Here is a 13,571-nt window from a genome sequence, read left to right as displayed (position 1 = left end):
TTTGGGTAAGGCACTGGACTGGGATTCAGAACTGTTCTCTTCCTGATATACTAGACACTTCCCATGTGAATGTGACTATCTACAATTGCACTATGCTAGACTGTAGTTTTACAGTCTGCCCTGAGTAAGGGGTAGGGCATAGTTGCACTAGCTCAGGAGCAGACCAGGAGTGACTTGGAGTCACAATTTACACTGCATTGGCCAGTACATGGGCGTGGAAGGAAGGCAGGGAGCTAAGGTTCACCTATGCCTGCTCATTCTTCAGTATAGGAGGAAGAATGCTGCTACTTGTGATATGGGTAGCAAGTGCAGGGGGAATAAGATGGCTCCTTGGATCCCTGCATGAGCAGGCAGCAAACAAGAGTCACTAGTAAATTAGTTCCTCATGTGTATAACAAAGATAATTCTCTCCCAACACAAGAGTTTTGTGAGGATAAATTAATGAATGTTTGTGAGGTGTTCAGATACTCTGGTTCCATGCCATACAACAGATAACTATATATAAAAATAAATTCACTGATATTATGTTTCTAGAATTCATTTTTAGCTGCTGTCAGGAGGGAACCTGGCATCCCAGTTCCTAACTTTCCATTGAGAGAGAGATTTCCCCCGCCCCCCATACATGCTTCACTGGCAGATCTGAGATTGTAAAAGAGCTATCAGTTTCGCGTTTACTCTCCCCTTAAGATGGGGGAGGGAGAATTTAACAACAGGAAGCTATCTACAACACCATCAGATATGTAGCTCGACTTTTGTTGAGAAAAGCAAATCCCTCCAAGTCAAATCATTTTTAAGAACATGTCATGGAGTTAGAAGCACAAGAAACCCATCTGCAACACAGCCACATAAGAGACCCAGAGACAACTCCAATGCTGCCAGCACAACTGATTGAGGAGTCAGCCAAAGAGCCAGATGCTAGTGCCAGAAAAATAGTATTTCACAGCTTGCCATCTAAACCCCTGACTGCAAGCCAGGAAAATGAGAAATAGTACTATGTAATGGTGACAGCACTTCAGTGACCTGACTCAAGTTTTATTAATAAACATTACATTACATTTAAAATGGCAGATGAAGTAAGGTTTCAAAAGGTTAAAAAGTGCTCTAACAATACTTGTCCGAGAAAACATTTGAAGTGAAAACATGTATGAAAATTTATTTTGAAAAACTATATGTATATGCTATTTTTCTTAATTTTTTATTCAATAATTGGAGTAAGAAGAAAAAGGTCATGTTAATCCATTTCATTGGGGAGTTTTAGTAATGCATAGACCATTTGGGACATGTTCTCTAATTTGTATGGATAAATGTAATACTCGATGCAGCCTAGTAGAACACAAGGATGGGATTTTCAGAAGTGCTCAGCAATGGCCTAACCTTGCTTCTACTGTAGCCAGTGGAAGAAGAGTTAAGCCATTGCTGAAAGTTTTGGAGAATCTCATCCTAAATGTTCAAGAAACGTTTCTGTAAGGTGGTCTGACATACCTGGTATATTTTTGACATCTCATTTATTGTCATTAGTATTCTATTAGAAGTTCAATCAAAACATGTACATTGTCCAGCAACAATTAAAGTGTTAAACATGGTGGTACACAAGCTTGGTAGGTATAGAGAGACAAGTTCTGTTTGGTTGCACTAAGACCAGAGAATTCACTGGTAATACTTTGGATGTAATTTTTCAAGGTTGCTGTAAAGAACTATGTTTTATAGCTGACTAGAGCTTTTTGGGCTGCTATTGTTGCAACTTCAAGAAAAAACAAAACCCCAAATTGAAACAGATACCTAGGTACCAGGAGAAGGGTCAAGGTTCCAGCAGCCCATGAAAGAGCACCAAGATGCAATTCAAATCACAACTGTGACAAGACAACAAATGTGAGCAATTGTTCAGGGAACTTGTTGGCTACTGGAGTTTGAAGATCAAATTTACATACTAACTAATGCCACTATTGGTATGGTTAGGAAGTTTCTGCCTCGCTGATGTGACAACATTAGGGAAATAATATTAGAGACTAAGCGTTAGAAACCATCTGTTACTTTTAATATTCAAGTTAGTTTTAATATTCAAATTATCTTGCACATATAATCATATAAGCAACTATAAAAATATGGAATTTTATTGCCCATCTAGAAGTAATTATAAAATGCTGCTTGTACCCCACACCTTTCTATGTAGGAAAACGTATCACTGAGTGGGCTGGTTTATTTTCTAACTGCCAACATCTGACATTCACATATTTTTCTTGGTAAATTGAGAATAATTCTTTTCAATTTTGTGAATTAAAAAGAAGTCAGAGTGTGCATGTTTTTGGCCTAAGAGGGAAAAAAGTTAGTTAATAGGGATTATGGTCTAAGTAAAAGACACAATGGTCACAGCTATTTAGTGAACGTAACCTTAATTAGTTCTGTTAAACTAAAGAATAATACTGGAGAACTACCCTCAAAATAAGTACAAATGCATACTGCTAAAATGTTTAAGGCTTTGTGCTTTTCTCCATAAGTGGTACTGGAGGAAAACCAAAATATGCAGACGTGGGCCAAGGAAACGGGTGGGATGGGTTAGGAAAGAAATGGGTCCATTAAATGGTGCCCCTTTTCTGAGATCTTGTAGAAGCCAAGTATGGAAACTCCAGAGGGATTCAAACCTGCCACTGATGTTGTGAGATGGTCGGACTGGCTGCAGTGTGATCTCCTCCCTCCAAACCCAAAGGGAAAAAATCATGCACAAGGTTCCCCTTCTCTCTGCAACATGGCGACAAAGTTAGAGGAAGTCCTGCCCCAGGGCTCCTGCAGGAGCCATGCTGTCATATAGCTGCAGAAAGGCAAGAATTCAGTTGATAGAACAGGATAGTGGTCCTAGCAGATCCCCAGAACGCCACAATTTTAGTGAATTGAAACATAGGCTTCAACTGCAATGTAAGCATAAAAAGGAAAGTTCACGTGTTGAAACGAGTGGAGTTTCCATTCCCGTATGTGGTAATATTCCACATAATAGATACAAATGGGATGCTACAAATAGGCATAGCAGGGATGCTGCAGATTTATAAAAAAAGTTATTATAACCAGCACAGACACTCCCATTCTATCATTCACCAACATGGTAATTATGTGGTAATTTAGTGCCACAACTTAAAAAAAAAAAGAGTAAAGAACAGGTTCACTGTGGATTTATTAGTATTTAGAAATACACTATATATTCAGTGTACATTCCACATCATTGAATGCATGTAAATGTAGCATATCAATTTAATGGTGTGCATAATTTTAACTGTGTGGCAATATTGTAGTTAAGTGAAAAATTTAAACCTTATTACCCCATAATGTAAATGGCATAACACTATGTACTGTGCAGAGTGTGTGTGTATAAAAGTATAAAGAAAATAGGAACATTGAGTACTAAGATACTATATCGAATGCAATATTATGGATGTGTTTTATTCATACTACTTACCCAGGCAAATTCACTCCCCAAACATTGCTGCAGATCTTTTACACAAAATGGCAGCATCACCAAATAGCAGATTTAAAAATAATAAATATATCACTGGACAATTAACAACATTTGGAGGTTAGGGTTTAGGTAAACACACAACTACACAGAAAAATACAGTATTGGTAGAGATTAGCATTCCCTTTGTGCTCAAAATAAAAAACAAAGTGAAGTTTATCCACTACTATATTCACAAACATTGCTTAAACCTTGTTCACTCTTCTGTTGCTCCACAATACAGTGGCATGCAATGTTATATTCACATCAGTGACCTCCAGATAGGAACTGTCAAGACTTATATTACTCGGTGTCCATTTTTATTAGCTAGATCTGCACAAATTGGTGTATCCCTCTAAAAATGCCATGTCCAAGCCCTGACACAAAATTTCAGATCTAACATAAATCATTTTTTCCAGTTTAAATGAACTTCCTTTTAATATGATTAAGTTACATTAGCACCTGAAACACAAATACAGGTACATACCAAGACTAGGATAGAAAGTCGAAGTATGTACAAAACTCAAATATGAGGTACCCACAATATGAGTTTCTTGTATTGCTATACAATAATAAACAACTGGAGATTTGGTCTAGAAAATTGTGCTCTCATGGTTAGAACAGGATAAATGGAGTCCTGAAACTTGGATTCTATTTCTAATGGGAATTTTGCCACAGATTTCAATGAGTTGTAGGATAAAGCATCTGTAAAATAGGATAATGCTCACCCACCTTTTTATCAGTACAAGAGCCTCTGATGAACTATGAACTTACAAACTATGTAAGTGCAAGGATATTATTCACAAGAAAAGCACATTAACCTTGGAGTGCATTGTTTTTGAATTAATGCAAAAAGCAGCAGCTGCAGCATGAAAGACACAAGAATTTTAAGTCTGGGCTGCTGATTTTAACTATTTTTTAAGGCAGGTGCAGACTATAATGCTATATCCAATCTACATGCTTCCCTACATTAGACAAAGTAAAATGCACTAACCCCTTTTAAAGCAATGAGACATACGCAGAGACCATCTACAGAGATCAGATTAAATGCACAGCTTGTTTACACACAAGATATTGTTGGTACAAACATTGGTCTAGATCCTGCCATTTGTTTGTGCAAGCATAAGGGCCCACCCATGTGGCAGTACCATAAATATGAACGGTCTCTACACAGGCACAAGGGTCTACCTGTGCTGATTAGAATGCAGGATTAGGGGCTCAATTATATTTAAAAGACATTTTAAAGCTCAATATGAGATCAATATGTCAAGGAGCAATTAAAGATGCCATTTAATTGCTTTACTAAATTAATTATATTAATAGTACATTATACATCACATACTAGGGGAATAACTAAGAGAAACATTAAGATCAACTGTGGCAGAGGAAAGACATGCATTAACAGGAACATTATACTACCCCCCATTTATTACTACTTTTCATTTGTTGAATGCTGACCAGATTTACAAACAGGACCAATTTGAATATTTAATCAGGCTATCAATTTTTAATTATCATACACGTATTGCATGGCATCAGATGTTTACTTAAAAAAAATCACCAAACGCTACAGTGACATCATGAAAAATGTTTTGTTTTTACTTAGCAATGTGGGAAGAGAGCCTGCTATACTGGATCAGCCCATCTAGCCTGATATTCAGCCTCTAACAGCAGGCAAAACCTGTTTCTTCAAGAGAATGTGAAAATTATAAATTGTACTTTTCTAATTTTGTACAGAGAGAGAGAACTACTTTCTGATCCCCATAGATAATCAGTTTACATACTGAAATACAAGATTTGACTACCTATTTAATTGCTGTAATTGCAAATGTATTACGATTTATTTAAAAGTTTAGAACTGTAGGTGCCTGATATAAGTTGAGACTTACCTAGCGGTGAAATATCCGGAGCTGAAAATAAGCATCTAGGTTCTGGTTTAAACTGTAAACAAGATTTCTTCATGCCTTATCTCCACCGGTCCACTCCCAAGTTAACTGAGCAGCCAAAGTCCTCATAACCAAAAACACCATCCCATAACCCCTGTAAATGTCAGCATTGTTCCACCTTCACAGCCACCTGAAGGTGGCCAGTCAAAGGATGCAATCATCACAGCTAAATGCCAGAATAGAAACATCCAGGGGAGACTACAATGGCCATTGAATCATTCAACCTACCCATTCCCCTACCCAGTTCATTTCTGATTCTCCCTGCAAGCACTTCCATCTCACCCCCATTACCATCAAATGCAACTCCCCTCTGTTTGAGATCCCAGAACACGAACAGACTACTTTTAACATCTTTATTTAGATTGAAGGGAAATTGACAGCTTTTTTCCTTCTAAGTTCAGGCCTTTATGGTGCATCTACGGTGCATTAGAAGACTGGCAGCACGGCCACGGCTGGCTCCCATAAGCTGTCTCAAGCTTGCAAGACTTGGGCTCTGAGGCTATGAAATTGCAGTTGCAGACATTTGGGCCTGGGCTGGAGCACAGACTCTAAGGCCTAAGCTTGAATGCCTACACTACAATTTCATAGCTCTGCAGCCCAAGTCTTGCAAGATCAAGTCAATTGGCCCAGGCTGTGAGATTCAGTGCTGTGGATGTTTTAACACAGTGTAGACATACCTTGAATGTAAATCTTCACTCAAGAATTAACTTGAGTTATCTACTGCTCTTGAGTTAGTCTACCTCAAGAGAGAGCAACCACACTGTGAAACAACACTCACATTATTGTGTCCACATTGAGATGGTATTCACTTGTTTGTGGTGCAGATCCTCTGGCTCTTAGCACTGCAGTAAGCTAAGCTGCTTTTGAATTCTTTCCCAGTGGATTATGGGGAAACTGGTCTGTCTTTTTGGGCACTGTAAACAAGATTTCTTCATGCCTTGTCTCCACCTGCCCACTCCCATTGTGGAAATTGTGGGATGGCATTAGAGGGCTTGCAGCACGTGAGTGGCACTAACCTGCATCTACATTAGAATGCTTGTGTTAGTAGCTGACAAGTTGTGCTCACTTAAGTTTTAGCCTATACCCCCTTTTGGGCTGACCAAATCAAATTAATAGCACCACAGGTCCTGCATTAAGCGGTTTTGTGTGTAGAAGTTAGGAGTAACAGTTGTGTTAATTTTGCAGGGCAGACAAGCCCCAAGAGTGGTGTGGGTGTTTGCTTTTTGTTTTTGCATCTCCTGCAACAGTTGTTGATATCACTAAAACACAAAGCCTGCATCTAACAACAGAGTAGCAGGGTGACGGGTGCTCTCCCTCCTGCTTTCACAGTACCCCACACAGGTTTGGTAATTGGCTGCTTAACTCCTGTCATGAAGGACAGTGTAATTCCAAGCTTCTCCTCCCCTCTTTGGGGGCATGGAGAGATACACACACCCTCTCCAATCAGAGTCCGGAGATAAAACACTCTCTACTGGTCAGGAGATGGGATCAGATAAACCCATACAGTATGTTACAGAATACAATGTTTTTAAAAGCATTGTTAAAATGATAATAAAAAGAAAACCTGCAGTGCTCAGCAGTTGGCACTATAATCTCAGATCAACAGCTCAAAGTGCCACACTGCTGGCTGGGAGTCTAGTGTCTTCATAGATATTGTAAAGCAATAATATGTTATAAATATAAACAAAGGGGAGTTGACACCAATCATTGTAAATCAGAAGCTATAAAATGTAGACATTTGATATGGGAAGCTAAAGGTATCAAGGAACAGGTCTAAGGCTATTAGGGCAAAGGACAATAAGGATTTTTCTTAAATACGCCAAGAACAAAAACAAAACAAAGCAGTAGATTTATAGTATGGCAGTGTTAAGATTGTTAATAATGATTCACAAAAAGTGTGTGTTTAATAAGTATTTTTGTTCTTTATTTTGAAAGATGGATGTATATTCATATCTTACAGTGGTAAAGAAATAATTTCTATTCCAACAATAACTAAGAAGTGTATTAAACAGCATCTGTGTTTAAACATTTTTAATTCTGGGGAACTAGATAACTTGCACCCCAAAATCTGAATAGAAATTGAACCTGTGAACCACTGTTAATTTTTTAATATATCTTGGAACACTGTTTCCAGTCCTCTGGAATTTCTCCAAAGCTAGTGCATCAATATTTATAAATGGCAAACAGAATGACCTGTGAAACTTTAGGTAGGATAGCTTGACAGTGATGTCAGGCAAAAAAACCAGTGAACAGCTAGTATGGAATGCAATCAGTGAAGAATGGTAGCATAATTAATGCCAATCAGGGAGCTTTAATGAAAAATAGATCTTGTCAAACAAACTTAATAACCTTTTTCGATTAGACTGTAATCTTGGTTGAAAAAAAGGAAACGTGTTGACAAAATATACTTAGACTTCTGTAATACATTTGATTTCATACTGCACAATATTCTGATTAAAATTAGCACTATAGAAAGTCAGTGTAGGACATTAAATAGGTTAAAAATTGTTTAGTTGATGAATCTTCAAAAGTAAATGGATAATCATCAACAAATGGTGGTGTTTCTAGTAATTTCAATAGAATCTGTTATTGACCCACTGGTAGTCAATATCTTTATCAATAATCGAGAAGAAAACATAAAATAATTTTTGAAAAAGTTTGCAGATCACAAAGATTGGTGGAATAGTAAATAATAAAGACAGGTCAACTCTACAGAGTAATCTGGGTCACTTGGTAACCACGGCTCATTCAAACACCATGAATTTTAATATAGCCAAATACAAGGACACATGGTCTAGGAACAAGTAACCTAGATCAAACTGGCAGAATGTGGGAGTGGGTCTACCTTGGAAAGCAGTGACACTAAAAATAACTAAGGTGTTATGATATATAACCAACTGAACAAGAGTTTGCAGTGTGATATAACAGCTGAGAGTGCAAATGTAATCATTGGTTGTATAATAAGTAGGGGAATATCAAGTAGGAGGAGGAAGTTGGTATTACATATGTATTACTGCATTGGTAAGACCACTGTCTGATTACTTTGTCCAGTTCTGGTGTCCACACTTCAAAAAGGATGTGGAAAAACCAACAGAGGTTCAGAAAGAGAGCTACAAGAATGATTCAAGATCTGGAAAACTTATAGTGAGCGCTGGTCTACGCTAGGACTTTAGGTCGAATTTAGCAGCATTAAATCGATGTAAATCTGCACCTGTCCACACGATGAAACCCTTTATTTCGACTTAAAGGGCTCTTAAAATCGATTTCCTTACTCCACCCCTGACAAGTGGATTAGCGCTTAAATCAGCCTTGCTGGGTCGAATTTGGGGTACTGTGGACACAATTCGACGGTACTGGCTTCCGGGAGCTATCCCAGAGTGCTCCATTGTGACTCCTCTGGACAGCACTCTCAACTCAGATGCACGATTGTTTGCCGTTGCTCTGACGCAGGGAGAGGCGACTGACGACACGACACGGCTTACAGGGTTGGCTTACAGGGAGCTAAAATCAACAAAGGGGGTGGCTTTACATCAAGGAGTATTTCAGGCAGGACTTCATGGAGGGTTCCAATAAGAAATGGTGCACCTAAGTTATTGTTCTTATTGGAACAAGGAGGTTAGTCTGGCCTCTGATTGATACATGGCTAGATGATAGATACATCGCTGCACCTTCTCTGTGAGTGACTGCAGTGTGACCTAGAGGAATGAGTCCCTTAGACGGGGGGAGGGGTGTGTGTGCAAATGAGTACAAAACAAATCTGGTCTATTTCTTGTTTTGATACACTCCATTTATCTTTTACATCTTTGGCAGGCAGCAGACGGTGCAGAAGGACTGCATGCCATCCACATCTCATGGCTGCTCGGCAGAAGATGTTACAATAGGACTGCTAGCCATCCTCATCTCTTGCCTGCCCGGCAGAAGATGATGCAATAGGACTGCTAGCAATCCGTATTACCTGCCTGCTCACCATAAGATGGTTCAATAGGACTGACTGCAGGACTAAAGAAAATGACTTGATCAAGTCACTCCAAATTTAGTCCCTGCGCCCATGTCTGCCCAGGCACTCCTGATCGACCTCACACAGGCGACCAGGAGCACCTCGGACATGACGATGATGCCTACCAGTCCTATTGCACCGTCTGTTGCCACAAGGCAATGCGTTGCTGCTGCTGTGTAGCAATGCAGTACCGCGTCTGCCAGCACCCAGGAGACATACGGTGACAGTGAGCTGAGCAGTCTCCATGCTTGCGATGGTATGGCGTCAGCACAGGTAACTCAGGAAAAAAGGCGCAAAAAGATTGTCTGCCCTTGCTTTCACGGAGGGAGGGAGGGAACGGGGGCCTGACGATATGTACCCAGAACCACCCGCGACAATGTTTTAGCTCCATAAGGCATTGGGATCTCAACCCAGAATTCCAATGGGCAGCGGAGACTGCAGGAACTGTGGGATAGCTACCCACAGTGCAACACTCCGGAAGTCGACTCTAGCCTTGGTACTGTGGAAACACTCTGCCGAGTTAATGCACTTAGAGCATTTTCTGTGGGGACACACACACTCGAATATATAAAACCCATTTCTAAAAAACTGACTTCTATAAATTCGACCTAATTTCATAGTGTAGACATACCCTGAGAGTCTTAAAACACTGTTTAGTTTATTGAAGAGAAGGTTAAAAGAGCTCATGTGGTCTGGATTCATAAACACCTAAAACAGGAGACGTTTTCTGATAGTAACAGATAAAAGCATAACAAGGGATTCTCCATCACTTGAAATCTAAGTCAAGATTGGAGATCTTTCTTAGGGTATGTCTACACTACGAAATTAGGTCGAATTTATAGAAGTCGGTTTTTTTGAAATCGGTTTTATATATTCGAGTGTGTGTGTCCCCACAGAAAATGCTCTAAGTGCATTAAGTGCATTAACTCGGCGGAGCGCTTCCACAGTACCGAGGCAAGCGTCGACTTCCGGAGCGTTGCACTGTGGGTAGCTATCCCACAGTTCCCGCAGTCTCCGCTGCCCATTGGAATTCTGGGTTGATATCCCAATGCCTGATGGGGCTAAAACATTGTCGCGGGTGGTTCTGGGTACATATCGTCAGGCCCCCGTTCCCACCCTCCCTCCCCCCGTGAAAGCAAGGGCAGACAATCATTTCGCGCCTTTTTTCCTGAGTTACCTGTGCAGACGCCATACCACGGCAAGCATGGAGCCCGCTCAGGTAACCGTCACCCTATGTCTCCTGGATGCTGGCAGACGCGGTACGGCATTGCTACACAGTAGCAGCAACCCCTTGCCTTGTGGCAGCAGACGGTACAGTACGACTGGTAGCCGTCATCGTCATGTCTGAGGTGCTCCTGGTCGCCTCTGTGAGGTCGATCAGGAGCGCCTGGGCAGACATGGGCGCAGGGACTAAATTTGGAGTGACTTGAGCAGGTCATTCTCTTTAGTCCTGCAGTCAGTCCTATTGAACCGTCTTATGGTGAGCGGGCAGGCGATACGGACTGCTAGCAGTCGTACTGTACCATCTTCTGCCGAGCAGCCATGAGATGTGGATGGCATGCAGTCCTTCTGCACCGTCTGCTGCCAGCCAAAGATGTAAAAGATAGATGGAGTGGATCAAAACAAGAAATAGACCAGATTTGCTTCCCCCCCTCCCCTGTCTAGGGGACTCATTCTTCTAGATCACACTGCAGTCACTTACAGAGAAGGTGCAGCGAGGTAAATCTAGCCATGTATCAATCAGAGGCCAGGCTAACCTCCTTGTTCCAATAACAACGATAACTTAGGTGCACCATTTCTTATTGGAACCCTCCGTGCAGTCCTGCCTGAAATACTCCTTGATGTAAAGCCACCCCCTTTGTTGATTTTAGCTCCCTGAAGCCAACCCTGTAAGCGCCCCTCCCAGCGTCAGAGCAATGGCAAACAATCGGGCATCTGAGAGTGCTGTCCAGAGCACTCACAATGGAGCACTCTGATGGGGCTAAAACATTGTCGCGGGTGGTTCTGGGTACGTGTCGTCAGGCCCCCGTTCCCTCCCTCCCTCCCTCCGTGAAAGCAAGGGCAGACAATCGTTTCGCGCCTTTTTTCATGAGTTACCTGTGCAGACACCATACCACAGCAAGCATGGAGCCAGCTCAGGTAACCGTCACCCTATGTCTCCTGGGTGCTGGCAGACGCGGTACGGCTTTGCTGCACAGTAGCAGCAACCCATTGCCTTCTGGCAGCAGACGGTGCAATACGACTGGTAGTCGTCCTCGTCGTGTCCGAGGTGCTCCTGGCCACGTCGGCTGGGAGCGCCTGGGCAGACATGGGCGCAGGGACTAAATATGGAGTGACTTGACCAGGTCATTCTCTTTAGTCCTGCAGTCCTATTGAACCGTCTTATGGTGAGCGGGCAGGCGATACGGACTGCTAGCAGTTGTACTGTACCATCTTCTGCCAGGCAGGCAAGAGATGAGGATTGCTAGTAGTCGTATTGTACCATCTTATGCCAGGCAGGCAAGAGATGAAGATGGCTAGCAGTCGTACTGTACCATCTTCTGCCAAGCAGCCATGAGATGTGGATGGCATGCAGTCCTTCTGCACCGTCTGCTGCCAGCCAAAGATGTAAAGGATAGATGGAGTGGGTCAGAACAAGAAATAGACCAGATTTGTTTTGTACTCATTTTCCTCCTCCCCTGTCTAGATCACACTGCAGTCACTCACAGAGAAGGCGCAGCGAGGTAAATCTAGCCATGTATCAATCAGAGGCCAGGCTAACCTCCTTGTTCCAATAACAACGATAACTTTGGTGCACCATTTCTTATTGGAACCCTCCGTGCAGTCCTGCCTGAAATACTCCTTGATGTACAGGCACACCCTTTGTTGATTTTAGCTCCCTGAAGCCAACCCTGTAAGCCGTGTCGTCAGTCGCCCCTCCGTCCGTCAGAGCAACGGCAGACAATCGTTCCGCGCCTTTTTTCTGTGCGGACGCCATACCAAGGCGAGCATGGAGGCCGCTGAGCTCATTTTGGCAATTAGGAGCACATCAACTACCACACGCATTATCCAGCAGTATATGCAGCACCAGAACATGGCAACGCGATGCCGGGCGAGGAGGCGACGTCAGCGCGGTCCCGTGAGTGATCAGGACATGGACACAGATTTCTCTGAAAGCATGGGCCCTGCCAATGCATGCATCATGGTGCTAATGGGGCAGGTTCATGCTGTGGAACGCCGATTCTGGGCTCGGGAAACAAGCACAGACTGGTGGGACCGCATAGTGTTGCGGGTCTGGGACGATTCCCAGTGGCTGCGAAACTTTCGCATGCGTAAGGGCACTTTCATGGAACTTTGTGACTTGCTTTCCCCTGCCCTGAAGCGCATGAATACCAGGATGAGAGCAGCCCTCACAGTTGAGAAGCGAGTGGCGATAGCCCTGTGGAAGCTTGCAACGCCAGACAGCTACCGGTCAGTTGGGAATCAATTTGGAGTGGGCAAATCTACTGTGGGGGCTGCTGTGATGCAAGTAGCCCACGCAATCAAAGATCTGCTGATATCAAGGGTAGTGACCCTGGGAAATGTGCAGGTCATAGTGGATGGCTTTGCTGCAATGGGATTCCCTAACTGTGGTGGGGCTATAGACGGAACCCATATCCCTATCTTGGCACCGGAGCACCAAGCCGCCGAGTACATAAACCGCAAGGGGTACTTTTCGATAGTGCTGCAAGCTCTGGTGGATCACAAGGGACGTTTCACCAACATCAACGTGGTACGGCCGGGAAAGGTGCATGACGCTCGCATCTTCAGGAACTCTGGTCTGTTTCACAAGCTGCAGGAAGGGACTTTATTCCCAGACCAGAAAATAACTGTTGGGGATGTTGAAATGCCTATATGTATCCTTGGGGACCCAGCCTACCCCTTAATGCCATGGCTCATGAAGCCGTACACAGGCAGCCTGGACAGTAGTCAGGAGCTGTTCAACTACAGGCTGAGCAAGTGCAGAATGGTGGTAGAATGTGCATTTGGACGTTTAAAGGCGCGCTGGCGCAGTTTACTGACTCGCTTAGACCTCAGCGAAACCAATATTACCACTGTTATTACTGCTTGCTGTGTGCTCCACAATATCTGTGAGAGTAAGGGGGAGACGTTTATGGCGGGGTGGGAG

At 42.7% G+C, this 13,571-nt stretch overlaps 1 protein-coding gene across 7 annotated transcripts in view; it reads right to left on the bottom strand.

Annotated features, from left to right (window-relative positions):
* The window catches only part of POC1B (POC1 centriolar protein B), a 107,173-nt gene that overhangs the window by 29,363 nt on the left and 64,239 nt on the right, over positions 1 to 13,571 (bottom strand). The gene's annotated exons all lie outside the window — the stretch shown is intronic.

Source organism: Lepidochelys kempii, chromosome 1, assembly GCF_965140265.1.
Source record: "Lepidochelys kempii isolate rLepKem1 chromosome 1, rLepKem1.hap2, whole genome shotgun sequence".
In the NCBI taxonomy this organism is placed as follows: Eukaryota; Metazoa; Chordata; order Testudines; family Cheloniidae; genus Lepidochelys; species Lepidochelys kempii.
This window is presented reverse-complemented; position numbering and strand designations above follow the sequence as displayed.